This window comes from Tenrec ecaudatus, unplaced genomic scaffold (assembly GCF_050624435.1).
Source record: "Tenrec ecaudatus isolate mTenEca1 unplaced genomic scaffold, mTenEca1.hap1 Scaffold_548, whole genome shotgun sequence".
NCBI lineage: Eukaryota > Metazoa > Chordata > Mammalia > Afrosoricida > Tenrecidae > Tenrec > Tenrec ecaudatus.
Window position 1 is genome coordinate 748,164 of NW_027459459.1, and position 14,912 is coordinate 763,075.

At 40.1% G+C, this 14,912-nt stretch overlaps 1 protein-coding gene across 8 annotated transcripts in view; it reads right to left on the bottom strand.

Annotated features, from left to right (window-relative positions):
- Nucleotides 1–14,912, bottom strand: part of LOC142436717 (thyrotropin-releasing hormone-degrading ectoenzyme-like) — a 425,143-nt gene that overhangs the window by 262,619 nt on the left and 147,612 nt on the right. Inside the window, exon 3 of one of the 8 annotated variants that reach the window (XM_075540199.1) lies at nt 6,814–8,463. The exons of the other annotated variants lie outside the window; for them this stretch is intronic. The gene's annotated coding sequence lies outside the window, so the exon portion shown is untranslated. Of the gene's footprint in view, nt 1–6,813; nt 8,464–14,912 lie in introns of those variants that run through there. 8 annotated transcript variants of the gene reach the window in all.

The window sequence follows — 14,912 nt, forward strand, 5'->3', positions numbered from 1 at the left end:
GCAGGTTGTTAATAACCCTTTTTTCCAATCTTGATGCCACATTCTTCTTCATATAAGCAGTTTCTCTATTTTTTCAACATATAGCTTGAATAATTATCGTGACGTACACCTTTTCTGATTTTAAACCATACAGTAGTCCCGTGTTCAATTCACACAACTGCCTCTTGATGCATGTATACATTCCTAGTGAGCACAATGAAGTGTTCGGGAATTCCCATTTTCCTCAAAGTTATACACGGTATTCTATGATCTACACAATTGAATGCCTTGTCAAATCAATACAACACAAGTTTTATTGATACTAGAATCATTCTAGTATTCTCTGCTTTAGTTGACATAGGAAAAATTTAAAGAATTGCGGTTTTACACAATCTTTTTAAAGACCCTTCATATAAATAAAATGGCATATAATTCAGTGAAACTCAAAACCAAACTCACTGCCATTGAGTCAGTTCTGTCTCATAGTGAACCTATAGCCCAGTGTAGAACTGCCTCTGTGAGTTTCCAAAACTTTTAACAGGAGTCGAAAACCTCATATCTCTCCCACAAAACGGCTGGTGGTTTCCAACCGCTAACCTTGCAATTAGCAGTCCAATGCTTAACCACTACTCCATGTAATTCAAGAGCACAGAATAACGAATACTGCATAGAAAACCAATATAAAACTCAAAACTCACTGCCATCAAGTTGATGTCAACTCAAAACAACCGCAGGTGACAGGGAAGAACTACAGCTGCGGGTTTCTGAGACTGTAACTCTTTACAAGAGTCAAAAGCCCTGACTTTCTCCCGAGGAGCTGCTGGTGGTTTCAAACTGCTAACTTTGCAGTAAGCAGCCCAACTCAGAACTACTATGCTACCAGGGCTCCTCTGAAAAACTATATAGGACAAGGCAATAGAGTCTAAGTTTAGCTGTATTTGATAAGTAATCAGGGAAGATTGGTTATAGGAAGGTCCCTTTTAGGAAGTGTTATTTGAGTATATTACCAAAATAAATCTCTAATGAAAAAGTACTTCAGATCGAGGGAAAGAGAACAAAAAGCTTCGGAGAAGGAACTGAGACTGGTGTCATATTATGTTATAATACGGTGGCTGTGTATTTTTCTGATGCTGTAAGTTGTGCCATTAGCATTGCAGATAGCAGCAAGGTCACCAGAGACTTAAGCAGACCTTTCAAACTGTGTTAGACAGGGTTCGCTAGAAAAAAACAAAACCAGGACACTTATGATTTGAAAGCTAGATACAGCACAAAGGAATATAACAGCTAATTAGTCCGTGCAGCAGTATAGAGGGCTCAGTTCAACTCACTTCCATGGAATAGTTAATATACTGGAAGTCCTCCAACTCATGAGCACTGCTCAGTCCAAGGTTAAGGAACAGACAGCTGATCAGGCAGAAAACAGCAGGACGGGTCACCAATAGTCAGCAGCTCAGGAGCTTAGAGAAGCAGGCCCAGATGGGACATCAAACTCAAGCAGTGCAAGACACAGGATCCAACAGCCTCAAGCTCAAGCCCTGTATACACCAGCTCCGTGGTGAAGCAGGTCTTGCAGGAACTTCAAGTTCTAGCTACAAGATCCACAGGTTGGCTGTCCCACAGGTAGTGTAGCTCACAAGTTGAGAGCTAGCTAAAGCAGCCTTATGCTGGTCCAATCACCAGAGAGCAAGAGAGAGGGGCCAGGGTTTGGCGAGCCATTTATCTATTTGCCCTCCAAACAAACTGCAACTTTATTAATCCCACATGTTCTCATTGGCCATGTTGACACAATACCTAACTATCACACAAACTAAGATAAATTAGGGAAAAAGTCTGGTGAGCTAACTCCATATATTAGCCATTGAAAACACTATGGGTCACAACACAATATTTTCTGATATACTGCCAGAACTTTACCTCCCTGCATGTAGACTAGAAAACACTACATAATGGCCACAAATTATGGAATCAACCATACCAACAATAATGACTATGATGAAAGACCAGGCAAAGGAGTCAAAGACAAAAGCCAGAGGAGTGATTACAGTGCGACATCACATAATCTCACCTGGGTGAAATGGGAAGTTGAAAGTGATGTCTTCATAATCTATTACCTAGACTACTAATAAAGTTCTAGTGAATATATGTGTATGGATATTCAAGACCATGAAAATCCTCACAACTGAGTTCATTGAAAGCATCGTGATAAACGGAGAAAAGATTGGCATTGTCAAGCGTTCCATTTGACTTAAATGCACATCTATGTATGTTGACGGAGCAGCACTCAACATGCTCCGTGATGCACTGCGCTGGTACCTCTGTTGCGCGGGAGTTCTTTAGAGTGTTGAAGAACAAATAAGTCACTTTCAAGGCTAATCTGCACCTGACCCGAGCTATGGTATTTGCAATTACCTCATATGCGTATAATATTTGGACATTAAATAAGGAAGATTGGAGAACCAATGCATTTGAATTAAGGTGGCAGCAAAGAATATTGAAAATATCATGGACTACCAAATAAGCCAACAAATTTTGAAAGAAATACAGCCAGAATGCTCCTCAGAAGCAAATGGTTAGACTTCGTCTCATATACTCTGGACATGTTATTAGGCGATACCAGTGCCCGAAAGAGGGCATATGCTTGTGACAGCAGAAGATTGTCAATGCGAGGGACTGACACTGTGGTTGCAGCAATATGGACTTGTCAGTACGATGGACTTTGTATTGGACAGGGTTCTCTAGAGAGACAAACCAGATTGCTAGTAATTATATATAAATATATTTATAAAGATAGACATATAATTCAAGAAATGAACCGTTAAATTATATACAGCTATATAATACAAGAAATTAACAGTTAAATTATAAAGCAGTGAGACACTAGCAGTCCTTTAAGGTTTGAGAGCTGCCAGTTGCCAGTCCTCTTCTGTAGAGAGAGCTGGGCTACATATATCCAGGCAGCAAACAGCAAGGCCTGTCCCAAACTGTCATCAACTGTCAGTCCCCCGCTCCAGAGATGAACATTCCAATCGTGTGGGCTTAAAGGGACCTCAACTTACAGCGACACAGTCCACAGGCTAGGCATCCCACAGGTAGTGTACCCCTTTAAACTGAGGCACAGAACAACCAAAGTGAGGGTCACCGAGCCATTTATCCCTCTGCCCTTCAGTTAATCCTACTTGTGTTTATCAGCCAGGCTGGCACAATAAACTATAGCAGACTTGTCGATGCAATGGACTTGATGATGCAATTTGTCGATGCAATGGACTGATACAGTGGATGTAGCAATATGGACTTGCTATGTGATGGACTTGTCGATGCAATGAACTTGTCGATGCGATGGACTTGTCAATGCGATGGACTTGTCAATGAGAGGACTGACACAGTGGTTGCAGCAATATGGACTTGTCGATGCGATGCACTTGTCGATGCGATGCACTTCTCGATGCGATGGACTGACATTGGTTGCAGCAATACGGCTCAAACATAAGGACAAATGTGAGAACGGCACAGGCCTGAAAGTGTTTTGTTCTGTTGAGCGTAGGGTTGCTATGAAGCAGAACCGAATTGAAGGCACTTAAGAACAATAACATACAGACATTCAGATAAATATCTTTAGGTTTTTTCTCGCTCTAGAGCAGTGATTCTCAACCTGTGGGTCGTGACCCCTTTGGGAATTGAACGACCCTTTCACAGGGTTATCCGATTCATAACAGTAGCAAAATTACAGTAATGAAATAGCAATAAAATAATGTTATGGGTAGTGGGTCACCACAACATGAGGAACTGTCTGAAAGAGTCGCAGCATTAGAAAGTTGTGAACCACTGGTATAGGACATGTATCGGGACCACATCATCTGACTTCTAATTCTTTGGATGTGAACCAGAGGCCTATTGTATTGCTTGTTGCTCTTAAGACTCATCTGCTTCCAATAGATGTCAGCAGTCTGTTTGACCTGCCAATCTTAGGTTCATCAACCCTGTAGCTTCATGAGTAAAGAGAAGCCGCCATACTGACTTTTCACCCATGACTTGGGAATTCCAAGCCTCTCAACTATGTACCTAAGGTACACCTGACCCAAGCCCTGGTAATTTTAATTACCTCAAATGCACTGTTGGGCAGTGAATAAGAAGATTAAGGAAGACTTGATGCATTTGAACTATGATGCTGGCTCAGAATACTGAATGTACCATGAACTGCCAAAAGAACCAACAAATCTGTCTTGGAAAAAGTACAGCCAGCAGGCTCCTCAGAGGCAAGGATGGTGAGATTTCTCTCACATAATTTGGACATGTTTTCAGGAGAGACAAGTCCTTGGAGAAGGACATCATGCTTGGTGTAAAGTAGCAAGGCAGAAAGAAAGAGGAAGACCTTCAGCAAGAGGATTGACACAGTGGCTGCATCAATGGGCTTAAGCAGAAGACAATAGGGAGGATGGCGCAGCACCAGGCGGCGGAGCTATGAGCTGGGCCCAACTCGATGGCCCCTAACAGCTAACAGCAACACTATGAATCATTCCCTTAAGATTAAAAAAAAAGTCTCTTTCTTTATTTAGACACATATATAAATTTTACTGCTTTTGCAACTATCTACCTTAACATCTTAAAAATTTTACCAGTCTCAGTACAGATAACTAAATATCACGCCTGAGTGTGTTCACTTAAGAAAGGAGTGCACATTTATTATTTTTACTCCAAACCCTTTTCATTGTCTTCAAAAGAATTTTAGAAACACATGCATGAAAGATACATTGCATATTAAATTTGATTCTACTATATCCTGAAGGGCACAAAAAGACTAATAAATAGAAAACTTTAATATTTTTGTGAAGTTTAAAGTAATATCTTCATTATATTTCTAACACTTCACACATGACATCCACCATAAAGATTCACTTTCTAGGCTCACTATATAAAACAAAAACACAAAATACAACAGCATTATATCAGCCCAAATAAATCAACTGCCATCAAAAAATGAGGATCAGTACATTTTCTTTATTGTGATCATTTATTTGTAGGGTTTTTTAATCTTAAATTTCAAATGACTGATATGTTTGACAACATATATATAAAAGATGACACTGGGTACAGATCCTCAATTTTTATATCCTCTAGCTTTGAAAAATAGAATTCATTCTGAAACATGTTATGTTCTCTCTAAGATTGTTGCATTAAAGACATCCCTTGCCTACTCTGACCTCACTTCACCCGCACTTCGCAGGGGTAAATCCATTGCCATGTGGGGAAGAACTCTATTCTTCCTATGGCCAAGTTCTGAAGCAGGGGCGTTACATGCCTAAGCGTGAGCCTTAGTGAACTTAAACTTTTAAGAAAGATTGAACCAATAAAAATAAAAATAGACAGCACATATTATAAAGTCTCCGGGTAGCTCAAATAGTTAAAATCTTGAGTGCTAGCCAAAAGGCTGCTGGTTAGAACCCACCCAAAGCTATTTTGGAAGAGAAACCTAGCACTCTCGTTCTGAACTCTTAAATATCTTAAAAAATTTAAAAGGGTTTTTAACTCTGAAAATATGCAGTAGCCATGCACCAAAACTGTCTTGATAGCAACTAACAATAAAAATACTGTATTAGTTCGGGTAGACTAGAGAAACATATTCACAAACATGTATATGTATATAAGAGACAGGTTTCTGTACAAGAGCAATTGAACATGGAGAAAACATCCCAGCCCAGTCCAGATCAAGTCCGTAGTCTGATATAAGCCCATATGTCTGATATCAATCTATAAAGTCCTCTTCAGAATCACGAAACACATGCAATGAAGCCAAATGCAGGATGATCACAAGCCAGTGGGTAGAAAGTCTCCGGGTCCAGTGGTGTTGTAAGCATCTCAGCGCTGGCAGGGGTTTCTCTGTGGCTTCTCCAGCTTCCGAGGTCTGGTTGTGTCCATGTAACTTGTCTTCTGCAATGTCTCCCAGGGAATGGGAGAGAGAGAGGTGTCTTCCAGCTCTCCAAGGAGGAAGTACCAGATTTCCCAGAATTCTCAGGAGAAGCCCATGCCCACACAGAAGTCTCATTGGCTATCTCCAGATTGACAACCTAGACTTAACCCGTACACTCTCAATCCTTAAATTGACACCAGATTAGGTGACTACCACAAACACATATTAAAATACTTACAACCTACAAAAAGAAAATCAAAAACCAAACTCACTGCAATTGAGTCACTTCTGACTCACGGCAACTCTGTAAGACAGGGTAGCACTGCCCCTGTGAGTCTCCGGGTCTGTAACTCTTCATGGGAGTAGAAAGCCTCATCTCCCTCTCCAGGAGGGGCTGGTAGTTTTCAACTACCCAACGTGTAATCACTACACCACAGGGCTCCTTGAAACATACCATGGACACAGTAAATCTGTTAACTTGGAAACATTCCCATTTATAGATTTAAATATCTGAATGCCAGAGATCTCACAGACACTGAGTAGCAGACCTGAAATTTAAATCCAGTTCCCTGAGTCAGCAGTATAGAATCAGTCATTATGCTTTACTACCGCTCTTCTTAATTTTCAGCATTATTCAAAGTGGTGAGAAAAATGGGTTTATCGATCCTGAAGTTTCCAGATATTATTCATTCCAGGTGAGAATGTTAAATAAATTAGACAAAAGTATCAACATAAGTCTTTAGATGAATATGCAATATTGATTTTTAATATACTGTACATAAATATGTTTAATATGGTACATACAAATAAATTAATTTACCCATACATATAATTTAAACTTTTCAAAAGTTATATAGAAACAAATATAGTCATTTATCATATACAAATAATATAGCATATGATTATAATTTTGATACATATGTATACTCAATTAATGTGGGTACCATTATATATATTTATAGACAAATTGATTATCTTAATAAAAACTAAATGTACCAGTTATTTTTAATGTGACAGTTGAGTTTTATTTTTAAGCATATATAGAAATGTAGAAAGAAAATACATCCCTGATTATAACCTCTTAGTTTAAAGAAACTATAGGTTTTTGTGTTGTTGAATGAAGGAGGCAATCAAGTAGAGTCCGTGGCCAAATCCACATGCCTACCTGTTTTGTGTAAAATTTTACTGGGACGCCTATCCTCATTCACTTATAAATTATTTATGGCTGCTTTCTTGCCACCTCTACGAAGTTGAGTAGTTGTCGATGTCATGTTATGGCTCCCAAACTGTAAAATATTTATCTAGTGTCTGATCTGTTACAGTGAATGTCCTCTAATCACTATCATATTGATTTTGGAGATTTATTTCCTTGATTGAAATTTATTCTTATAAATTGTCTCAATACAGATGCCAGGAAAGGGTAAGGTAGTTTAACAGATATTAAGATGATAACCCAATTAAATCTCTTAAATGATTAAATAATTAATATAAAGTGAAACTGTGAAAGGGAAGCCTTATACACTTTATGGCTGTCATATCTACATTTGGGCCATATAGTCTTTGACAATCCCTCAAATCTCAGCAAGTAGCACTGAATGTGACCCAAGTCCATGCATAAGTATAGAAGTATAACCAAACTTCTGCTACAGCTACAGAGTGTTGGTTTCGTCCACTGGAGAAGTTTGGCTCACCAGGATTCATACCACTCACTATCTAGTTTTATTAATATTAATAAAAACTTGCAGGGTCTATCTAAATGTACTTAAGCTAAATGATCCTAAACATTATAAACCTACCAATTATTTTACAGTCAAGTGAATGTTTTTCCAGTCTGTAAAATAGAAGAAAATGCTAAACAATTTAAAAGCTAAAAAACATGCTATTCTATCTTATTGAAGAGATACTTTAGGTCATTCATGAATTATTTCTCATAAGGAGACTAAACCCATAGGAGAAAATAAAGCCAATAAAGAATAAATCTAAACTATAAACCATTAAAATTCCTCCAGTTGAAAAATGGCATTTGGAACTCACTCCTTCTTTCAAAATTAGACTCCCTAAAGCTTTAGAGATGCCCCAGGGGCATCATTTACGACTGCCATATTGGATCCGCTCTGCTTATGTATGGCAACCTCCCATGCAGGCCACCTCTCTTTTTTACACTTCAGTCTGTTTTACATTTACATGTGCTGCAGCTGCATCACAGTTCTCAAAGATCGTGAAAGAGGTTGTAAGGCTAAAACTGACGTAGTAATATATTTTCCATTTGAAAATCATAATGTTTCAATCTCAATCTCAGATACTGCAGTGGTACAGTCAATCAAGTAAAAATGTAGTTTGCAAAAATCTTATTTTATAAATATAATTCACTCCAATATGGATTTCAACTCAATCTGAAAAAAGAAACAAAAACCCCAAGTGCTTAAAATTGGATCAATACATAACATCATGTGAAACAGAGAGAAGATTGAAGTGCTCAAGAACAGAATGCTCCTCAGCAGCGAAGATGGTGAGACATCTCACATACTCTGGACATGTTACCTGGAGAGACTGGCCCCTGGAAAAGGGCTTCATGTTTGCTAAAGAAGAAGGAAGCACAAAAATATTACTACCCTCATCAAGATGGATTGACCCTGGCTTCAACATTAAGCTCAAGATAACAAAAACTGATAGGAGGATATAGCTAGGCAGTGTTTCCTTCTGCTCTCTCTATAAAGAAAGTTATGCGTCTGGGTTGTATCCTCTTACCATACTTGTTTAATATATATGCTGTGAAAATCATGAGAGCCTGGCTTATAAGGAGAAGAATGTGGCATGAGAATTGGAGGAAGGCTTATTAACCCCTGCGATAAGTAGAGGAAGGCTTCGAGCACCTGCAACATGCAGATGGCACAACCTAGATTGCTGGAAATGAGGAGGACTTGAAGTATTTGCTGTTGATGATCAAGAACTGCAGTCTATGGTATGGATTACAACTCAATGTCAAGAAGACCAAGATCCTGACAACTGAACTGACGGGTATCAACATGGTAAATGTAGAAACTGAAGTTGCCAAGGATTCCATCTTGCTTGGATCCACAATCGCTACTCATGGAAGCAACTGATGCATTGCATTTGGTAAATCTGCTGCACGAGACCTCTTTAGAGTCTTGAAAAGCGGGGTGTTACCTTGAGGACTAAAGTGTGCCTGACCCATGCAATGGTATTTTTAATTGCCTCATATGCATGTGAAAGTTGGATATGCAATAAGGAAGGCCAAAAAAGAATTGATCCATTTGAACTGTGGTGCTGGTCAAGAATATTGAAAGTACTTGGACTGCCCAAAGGAGAAATAAATATCTGTTGAGGAAGAAATATGGCCAAGAGTGGTCCTTAGAGGCAAGGAAGAAGAGACTTCATCTTACATATTTGTACATATTATCAAAAGAAACAAGTCCCTTGAGAATGACACCAAACTTGGTTAAGTGGAGGAGCATCAATATAAAAGGAAAGTCTTTAGGGAGATGGACGGACACTGTGGCTGAAACAATGGGCTCAAGGGTAGGAACTATTGTGCAGATGGCACAGGGCCGTGCGGTGTAGCATTCTGATGTGTATAGTGGTCACTATGGGTGGTCACTGACTCCATGTACCTAACAGCATACTTGCACTCTCTCTGAGTTAGTGTCAACTTAATGACTCCTAATGATGACAGCATCGATCACTATTTAGAAGACTGTACCTTTGTTATTAACTGGAAAAATATTTCAATTTATTTTTCTTGTGATAATTTCCTCATATCCATCCCAGTTTAATTTTAATATGGTTTGAGAGACAATCCCCTCTGAGATTACAAAAAATAAAAAGTAAACAAAGTATACCTCACTCAGGTGAGAGAGGGACATCTGCTTTTCGCTCCACAAGATTGGGAGTGAATATTCCATGGTTTACAACAAAGATCTTTGTTACTCTTCTTTATTGTATCAGATCAGACAGCCTAAATGCTGAAGGTAAAGGAAAGCCATGATCATGGTCATTCGAAGCCCCTAAACCGCAGAAAGGATCATCAATCAACAAGTAGTCCCTGTCTTTTTTCTGAGAAGCTCAGAACTGGATAAAGAATGCTTAAAATAACACTGGGAAAAGGGAGACAAAAAATATATTTTGACTATTTCTCTCTTAGAGAGCTTTCTGCCTTTATTGGCTTTTAGAAGGGTAACCTTAATTTACATAACGACCCCTCAGTCTCAGTTTCTTGTAATGAAGCTATTTTGAAAAACCTACTGATCTCAATATAAGCTATTTTAGCTCTCAAGTTTATAGGAATGGTCACCTTTCTTTTCAAATTGCCTGATTGGCAGTGCTTCTGTCAGCAGTACTCCCCAGCCTAGACTTTAATGAAATGTTGCGCTTGTCCTCTGAGGCTTAGGATAGCTATTTGGTTATAATTAACTCCGGATTGACCAAAGGCCAGTGAAAGAACAATTTACTCTAAGAAAAGATTATTACAACCATTATTTTGTTCCAAGTACAGCTGCTCTGTTTGGACAAAACTGAAAATACAAATGACTCATCCCACTATGTTAATTTCAAACAACCACGAGGGAATAAGGAAGCATGAAAAGATTGCGCCCCTTCACTGTAGCTATGCAGAAGTGTAAGCTACAAGGGAAAGAAGAAAGAGCATCGTTTTTCAAACTAGTTGCCACCAAATTACACTAAAAAGCAGTTCAGAGAAAGAGGCACCCAACTTCCTTTTTTCCAGATGTAATGCAGCAAACTGTGGTGGGTCTCCTCTCAAAATCCATCCAAAATAAGTTCACTCTGTCAACCTCTACTGCTAGCACTCTTGTAGAAAATTCCATTCTTTCTCAGATTAATGCAGGAGCCTCTCAGCTTCTGCCCTTGATTCTCCTCTATCCCCCAAAGCCATATTATATGAAGCAGCTAAAAACTGAAACTCACTGCTATTGAGTCTATGCTGATTCACAATGACCCTAGAAAACACAGTAGAACTGCCCCTGCGAGTTTCTGAGACTGGACCTATTTATGGGAGTAGAAAGCCCTATATTTCTCAAACCAAGTTTCTAGTGGTTTTGAACTGCTGACCTAGCAATTAGGCAGCCCAATGCGTAACAACCATGCTATCAGGGTTATTTAAGTGACCACTTAATATTAACTCAAAGCAGAGTTCAATTGCTCCTCTGCTCAAAATGAAAGTGAGCCTTTCATTAACCATGGAAGATCTTTGATTGTCAGCAACAGTTAGTTTACAAATCCTACTCTCAGGTCCATGCAGTCTGACCCGGTCCCCCGACTTTTCTCCAAGGAGTCAGACAATGTTCTCCTTCAGGCTTCTCTCAGGTGCCATTGAGTCCATGTCAATTCACAGTAATGCCATGTGACCAAGTAAAATTACCCTATAGAGCAGCGGTTCTCAACACATTTCCAATGGTCTTAGGAACCGAGACCCTTCTCTATCTGTCTCCAGGCAGGTCCGCCCACATGCAGATACACCCACATACAAGTACTGGGCATGAAGACTGTTACCCATGCTACACCATGCTTCAAGACCAAATTTCTTTTATTTGTCATTAAAAATAAATGTTTCACAATATATAATTACTACAGTGATTATCCCTATGCTTTAAATATGTTCAATTTGTTTAACAATGAAAATACATCCTGTATATAAGATATTTACATTATGATTCATAACAGTATCAAAATTACAGTTATGAAGTAGCAACAAAAATAATTTTATGGTTGGGGGTCTGTATCAAACATGAGGACCTGTATTAAAGGGTCATGGCATTAGAAAGATCGAGAACCCCTGCACTAGAATGATCTTAGCTGCAATCAAATGATCTCCAGTTTTTGCTTCTACCGAATGAATGGGTGGGTTCCGTCTGCCAACCAGTTGGTAGGGAGCTGAATAATGAACCATTTCACCATTAGGCCTTTGAGATAGCATCAATGAATATGGTCCTTTGGCCACAATCCTTACATGATGTACTAAAACTGCTGGCCTCTGCGCTGCTGGCTCGAATTCCATTTTGGAGAGAGCTCTCTACTGCACTGACAGTAGATTAGGGGGATGAAGTCTCCACTGCAGCAGAGGGGGTGAACCAAGCCAGCACCCTGTTTCCTTGGGGCTATGGTCTGCTGAAAGATTAAACACCACACCTCAAAATCATTTTCTCTATATAAGAGACACTTCAAAAGCAGGAGCAGAGAGAGAAGTCCCAGGATCACCCATCAGAAGAACAACTACCAAAGGAGTATGTTTGAAATCCCTTTCTAAAGTAGCACAAGCCAAGAGCAAAGACACTAGATACACCAGAAGATATGATGTAGACACCATGGGACTTAGCAAAGAAACCAACCCAACATCAGAGGCTGAAGCAGAGAGATCATGAGAGAGAGAGCAGACACTGAGACTGCGAGGCAGAGCAGCAGGTCAGCTTCTTGGCCGCAAGAGCCAGAGGCCAAGAGATCATGTGGCGAGAGGCTGATACTATAGAGAGAGCTGGCTATTGGCTATGAAGATGCTGCTGTGGACCAATGACCATAACTGTATTGTTTGCTGATCCTGACTTGGGATTACCTCCCAATTCCCCTAATACACAATTGTGGGTCCTATGTGTGACTTCTGCCTCAGCATGAAACGCAGCATGAACGTAGAGTGTCATGGCAGGAATGGTCCGTGTCAGCATAGGATAGAGAAGGACGGAAGGTCGAGGCATGGCTGACGTCTGCCTCATGTCAACAGGCAGGCCAGGGGTCAGGTGGGACCTCCTCCATGCCTTTTGAGCAGCTTTCTCTCCTGACCACACACCTTGTTTAAAACTACAGCCCGACCTGCCAACATTTTATTTTTCGTATATAAGTTATCACTTTCTAACATCATAAATGTTTTGTTTTCGACCTGTCTTTTCCCATTAAAAAGTATGCTCCAGGAGAACAGGAATATCTGTTTCATTAACTGCTGATTTTCCACCAGTTGGCAAAATAGTATCTAGTAAACAGCCAATAAACATATGTCAAATCCATTAATTAATGTGGTTCTAATGCCCAAGAAAAGCGAGATTCTGCATTTTCAGAAGAAAAAAGCATTTCATGCAAAACCACCCTTCTTAACAGTTCCACCCTCACACTGCTCTGATGGTAAACAAAGCTCAATGCACTTGCCCCCAGTCTTCACAGCAAACTCTACTTGGGGGCCCTAATGGCAGGGCTGTTGCAAATAGAGATACCACATCTTTAGTCTCGTTGACATCTTATTTACCGAAAAGGCACAGCTTTGGCAATTATGAGGAAAACCGTCATCATTTTCTCAAACAAGATGAACCACGAGAACTAGATGGTAGCCAGCTACCATTACTGAACATCTTGACCAAAGCTTCTGTGGAATAACTGGACCAAACGGGAGAAAAGTGTGTACCAGCGTTTCAAATGCTCATAGGCTTCACACTACCTGGAGCCCTTGAAACTGCATGAGATCAAGCTGACCAAAGCAACATGAAATATTAACTAGAAACCTCAGGGGCAAAACGTTCAAGTTCCTGGAGGGGAATGACTCGGCAAAGGAGAATGAGGAAGGTTGCAGACCTGGGGTATGTACTCACTAGCATTGAGGTCAACATGGGGAATTGGTATATACTTTCAACAACAGTAAAAGAAAAGGTTTGCTTCTTATCTTCCACATAATACAAAGGGTTAAAATGGAAGATGGGAAAACACTGAAAGATTTGTTAAGTACCTCCCTTGGGTCAGGCACGGCACTCGGCAGTGGAAATCGAGCTGCAAACAAGAAAATAAAACCATCTCTTCTTGTATCGCCTATCTTGAGGTCACATTCCTAACACCCAAAACCAAACTCTTAAAAAAACACAGAGTGAAAACCCCTAAAGTCATATATAATTGGCCCCTTCTGATCTCATCTCTTGCTACCCCTTTCCCCACTGACTTTAGTCCAACCTCACTGGCCTTGTTGCTGTTAATCAGACTAAAACATTGCACACCTCAAAGCCTTGGCAATGGATCTTCCCTCCGACTAAGACACTCTTCTCCCCGCCGTCCAAGTGCCTGCTGTGGGACAAGGGCTAGAGACCAAGATTTAATAAGGGAAATGATAACCTTAATGCTGCATGAAATGAGGGAAAGGGAGAGGAGTAAAACAAAGAAGGAAGATAAGGAGTGACCGCAAGGCTATAATATAAAAAGCGGAAGTCAGAAAACACAACTCTGAAAAACAGATTATTTTAAGTACGCATACATCTGAAGGAAGGGGGGCTTTAGGCTGAAAGAAGGGCAAGTGAAAACACCCAAGTAAGGAGCCTGCGTAGTGCTTGTAAGAAACAGTAGGCTGGCAGTGTAACCAGAACAGGTGTGCACAAGGAGGAGAGGAATCGGAGACGAGGATGGAGCGGCAGCCACACCATCCAGGGTCTTGAAACACCAAAGAATCCCTGAATGGGCACTAGGTGCCAAGGCAAGGTGTGAACTGGAGAGCAGCAGCAGCAGCTAAATCTAACATCTGTCCAACAGAATCTTAAAATTCAGGACATATCACATTCACATACCACTTAACATCAGAATCCATTTCAGTTAAAAGGTGCACAAAGACAAAGAAAGCACGGCGAGTCAGATAACAGTATGAGCTGTTACAATGGTAAATGGCTAGAAGTGATCAGATTTCCAAGATATTTATAATATAGAACCAAAAAGATGCATTATGACTTGGGTGTGTGACATGAGAGACAAAGAGTTTAAATCTAAGGTTGCTACTTTGTTTGTGTGTTTTCTAAACAATGTAGGGGTTCTCTAGCTAGCACACTTCAGTGCTTGGCTCCTAGCTGAGAAGCTAACGATTCATTTCCCCTCAGAGATACCAGCGAAGACAGGGCTAGCGATCTACTTCCAAAAGTTCACAACAACGAAAAGCAAACGGAGTCGTATTCTAGTCTACACACACACAGGACCACCGTGAGAATGAATCACCAGACAGCAGCCAGCAAGAACACCAAACAACTTTTGCAGGAATGGA